Genomic DNA, 4,998 nt, shown 5'->3' with positions numbered 1-4,998 from the left:
AAAAAAAAGAAATAACGTCACAAATTTTGCGGCGGTTTTAAAGAACCGCCGCCGCTTTTTTACTTAGTTATAACTTACGGCGATTTTATAGAACGGACGCAATTTTTTATTATTTTCCGGCGGTTAATATAGAACCGCCGCAGCTAAATTAAAACTTTTAGGCTCAAATGTTCCTTCCCCTCTCATCAAAAATAGAACTTCAGAAAACCTAACCCCCTTCTCTCCCCGCTCTATTCTTCTTCTCCTCCTCCGCTCACGGTCACGCGGCTACCTTGCTTAGGAGTCACACCTCTGCTCTACCGCTGTTAACATTGCTCACGGGCACGAGTTCACCGGCTCACAATGAAGAGTTGAAGGGCTCACAGCGACGCGGGAGTTCAAGGGCTCACGGCCTTTGCTTTGATTTGCCTCTCTTTTGGTGAGTTTTCTTACATTGGCTTGGTCCTACGCTAACCTTTTATTTTGCACAGAATTTATACCAATGAGTCTTAAAATTCATTTTCTGCATTATATTGAAGAAATGCCCAAACGTGGAGTTAGTCTCACTTTATTAGAAAAATGAATTTGTGTAAGAATATCACTTTCTATACTTTATTATTTCCTGTTGGATGACTCTCCAATTTCAAGCTTATTGAGCTTCAATTGAACACGACAATCGAGGCTCTCCAAGTTGATTGCGAAGGCAAATTCGGGCCTTTTAGTAATTATCTTAATGAACTAGGTGTTATTTGTAGGGAGTCATCTTGTTATGTAGGCCTTGTGATTTAAAATTTTGTTTTGTAATTTTGTAGTTGAAAACTTTCGAAAAAGCTCAAAATTTTTAAACTTTTTTCTTGTCCTATTATACCTTCTGTACCGTCCTTGGATTCTACTTAGGAGAAATCTTTAACTTATAAAAAGAAAAGGTGACTAGCTAATTGGTACTTGCTTTTTACTACTTAAATATTATGATAGGCTTATGGAGGGCACTGATATTCTTAGATAAACAAAATTGATTGATATATGTATATGTTGTGTGGATATTAAAAGCTTAATATAGAATATGGTCCCCAGTTTTGCTAGTTTAATCTAAAGCTTTTTTCTTAGAAATTGTGGTAAACTCTTCAATTCCCTTTCTTATGCTCTATGATTAATTTTATAATTAGTGTCTTCACTAGAACAAGGTTCTGTTAATTTCCTTCCTTGTATGGGAATCAAGAATATAGGGTAATAGTGACAGAATCTGTGTTTTCTTTCTACCACAACCGAAATAAATATTTTATGATTTCTTATGATTAGAAAATTGGCTCTTTTCTTTCTTTCTCTTTTTACTTTTTTTCTTCTTTTATTCATATTATTTTAAATTAGGTTATCTTTCGGAGCAGTAGAATATAATCTTCTTGTTGGTCCTTGACTGCTTGGCTTTGAGTATTTGTATAGAATGAGTCCATTATTGCACTTGTTTTCGTTATGTATAGTTAATTTTAGTTACTTGCTAACTTGTTATTGTTATGTTTTCAAATTTTCAGATCCGTGCAGAATATTGTTTAATCGGACTAGTCTCTTTGGTTGATAGTAATTGTCAAAGTACCCGTGATTGCTGCACAAAAAATTTGCCCATGAATTTATACCCCAGTTCACCATGAAATTAGGTAACAAATTGTTTATCTATAGTGCCTGCAATTGATTCTTTTACTATATCCAGCTAACTTTTTTTTTGCTTTATGCTTGAATATGGGTTGGACTAGTATAACTTTGGTTGACCATTTGGGCTGTAACAAGATTGATACCCCTGAAATGGGTTCATGCACTTTTACTTTTTAATTTGTTAGATACTCTGGCCTCATATACACCATCAAAATAGTGCAGAGGAATGAAAAAATAACCATATAGTTTATCTCAAACTTACACAGCTCAATCAAAGGCACTCATCTCAGGCACTTCTAATCATCCCCTTTAACTTTAAGCCTTTTTATAAAGCTGATTGGGCCTTTGATCTAGATGATAGGAGGTCACATCAAGTGTTGCGATGTCTTTAGGTATTTATCTTGTCTCTTTGTCTAGGAAGAAAACAACAATCAACAGTGGCTCCCTCTGAGACTTGGTTGTGAAAGTATGATAGATGGATTTTGTGCAATAAATTCAGTAATAAGTGAGCCTTTTTTTTGTTTTTTTGTAACGATATTTGAACATAGGAACCCAAATAAGTATGTTTTCTAAAAATATATTTAAGTTTTAAAAAAAAGTATACTGATAAGTGATATACACTCTTTCGGGATTGTTTTAACTTGGCCACATTTGGTCAGAGCTTGAACCTTGGTGTGGAAAATTTGAAACTTGATTTTTGGGAGTGGTGTTGCTAGTAGCACACATGCTTGATTTCTTGATGTTTCAATTATTTGATCCATTTTGAAGTTGTTACCGTGATGGGGTTTTAGATTTTAGCACGAGGTTGCCAAGTTTAAGAAATGGGTTTGTAGGGAATTTGAATTTTGCACGCATGCTTGATTTCTTGATGTTTCATTACTTTGATCCATTTTGAAGTTGTTAGGTGATGGGGTTTTAGATTCCAGCACTACATTGCCAAGTTTGAAAAATGGGTTTGTAGGGAATTTGAATTGTGTGGCTTGTGGTTGAAGGATGTAGCAAATCATATCAAATGGGTTTGTGGAGGATTTCAATTTTACTGTTTCTGGCTGAAAGAATTGTCATGAAATGGAAAAATTACAAGATTTGTCAACTGGGTTTGGCGTATATCTAATAATTGGAGATGGAGTTCTTGGGTTTTAGAGATCTAAATGACAGAATTATATGGTTGCTTCAAGTATATGTTCAGGATTGAATCCTTCTCTTTTAATTTTTATTTTTATAAAAAATATTTTTGGTGGCTGCATATGAAATTAATTGTGAACTATATGTAAAAGTTGTTTTGAATTGTGGTTCTAAAAGTACAGTGGTCAATGATAATTGATGCGTGCTTCTTTAGTTTCCTTATATGTTTATCATTTATTTGCCTTAAATTAGTGTGTTTTTGTTCTCTTTGTTAGAATCTCCATTTTGTACCCATTATCTTAGTTGCTTCAATTATAAGTATATATGATAGACTTTTGGGCACCCTGATTTACGACATTTCCTATACTATTATTAAGAATATCATGAATGTGATTGTTTTCTTTTTAGGAATTCTCTACAAAAAAATTGAATTACGCATTTGCTATTATATTTTTAGCTTTACTTGTATCGCATATACCAAATTCCCAAGTATGAAATGAGAAAGAATTTCACTTTTTTTATTATGGATTTCTTAATTAAAATCCTTTCTACTAATTGGACTACCATAGCAGTTTTTTTTCCTCCGTTAATTTCATTTTAATTTTAATTTATAAGACAGGTCTTTCTACTAATCTTTTACTATTTATCTATGTATTCAACATTATATGTAGGAACAATTGCATAATGAAATTCAGGAGACTTCTTCTGAGAATGAGGCATTCTTGAAAGTGTTTGGAAAGGAGCATCCAAGATATGTTCGAGGCATGGGACTTGGGGTTACTCCAACTCAAATCATTGGATCATATTCTTCCTCTACGAGATCTGGATCTTCATCAGATGCGGCCACGATAGCACAATTGCGATCTGAAGTTGAAGCACTTAAGGCACGAGTTGGTGAAGTTGATGTTTTGAAGGAACAATTAGCTTTCCTTATGCAAATTGTTAAAGGAAATCAGGTATAAAATAAAGTATTTAAAAAATTGTAAATTTTATTGTCCAAGTAAAAGTTCAAATCTAATTTGTGATTATTTTAATTTCAGGCAGCTGAATTGGAATCTCTAGCAGATTTGAGACGTTCTTCTCAGTCTAGCCATATTCCTGAAGATAATGGAGGATCATCATGAAGGACTATTTAGATATTTGCTTCAATTTTAGTTTGTTAGGAGCTTTTAGGACCATCTTTATATTTTCGTTGTTTTTATGTACCTAAGTTTCTTAAACTTAAGGACCATTTCTATGTTTGAAAGATGCAAATCTATTATGCACTAAATTTGGATTTAATATCTTTATTTAATGAATGACATTTTTATTTGTATCATTTGTATTAGTTTATCTTGATAACATGTTTAAGATAAGAATTTAAGCAAACAGGTTGAAAATGTAATTATAAAAAATATTTGATTACAAATTGGACGCGAACTACGGCGGTTACAAACTACTGCAAATGGTTAATTAAAATGCATGTTTAAATTTGAAAACCGCCGCAAATTTTGTGAAAACTGTCGCAAATTTTTAACTAGTTTCAGTTTCCAAAATAGCGACAAATTTATAACCGTCGCAATTTTATCAAATATGTTGCGACAGTTTAGGAAACCGCCGCAAAATTTAGTCGCGACGCACAAGATTGCGACGGTTTACAAACCGTCGCAATATAAGTTTGCGACGGTCAAAACCGCCGTCGCTGTCACTAAAAAACCGCCGCAAACAAACAAGTTTTTTGTAGTGTCGCCACTAATGTTTTACTTAAAACATTGGGAAAAGAAAAGATTTTTAAAGATCCAATAATGGCATTGATAACCAGAATTGAGTTCGGAGGTCGATTACGTGTAAGGAAGATATTAAGCACCCCTGCAACGCCTTTAATCGGTACCCTTGGATGAAGATAACATAATAAGAATTAATAGTTTAAATATTTAATCCCCTTTATTAATGATTATTTACATGAAATTTAAATTACACGATGAACCCTAAGATGTTTACATGATTGCGTTTATTATAGCAATATTTGAAATAAAAGAAGAGAAAGATGGAACAAGAGATTGATGAGTAATACCTCGTAGCAAACTTTATTAGATCTTTAACTATGGAGATTTTAGGTGCTTTGTGGCAACCTTTCACACTACACAAATACCTCACAAATCTCAAGAAATACAATAGGAGGGAGAGAGAGAGAGAAATTTTGAGCTCTAATTAAGGAGTCTTGGACGAAATTTTGAGGCCTTGAGAACTGTGCCCGAGTCTGCTATT

At 33.4% G+C, this 4,998-nt stretch overlaps 1 long non-coding RNA gene across 2 annotated transcripts; it reads left to right on the top strand.

Moving 5' to 3' along the window:
- Positions 1 to 300: 300 nt before the first annotated feature.
- LOC145955226 (uncharacterized) lies at positions 301 to 4,063 on the top strand. Of its 2 annotated transcripts, none has more exons than XR_014431872.1 (4): positions 301 to 418; positions 1,509 to 1,631; positions 3,447 to 3,707; positions 3,792 to 4,063. It is a non-coding gene; the product is annotated as an uncharacterized LOC145955226 (long non-coding RNA). The 2 variants fall into 2 exon arrangements; XR_014431873.1 differs by having other exon boundaries at positions 3,423 to 3,707.
- Positions 4,064 to 4,998: the final 935 nt, after the last annotated feature.

This window comes from Cajanus cajan, chromosome 2 (genome assembly GCF_000230855.2).
Source record: "Cajanus cajan strain Asha chromosome 2, NIPB_CcT2T_4, whole genome shotgun sequence".
NCBI classification, from domain to species: domain Eukaryota; kingdom Viridiplantae; phylum Streptophyta; class Magnoliopsida; order Fabales; family Fabaceae; genus Cajanus; species Cajanus cajan.
The sequence above is the reverse complement of the archived record's forward strand: the minus strand, read 5'-3'. Positions and strand labels throughout refer to the sequence as shown.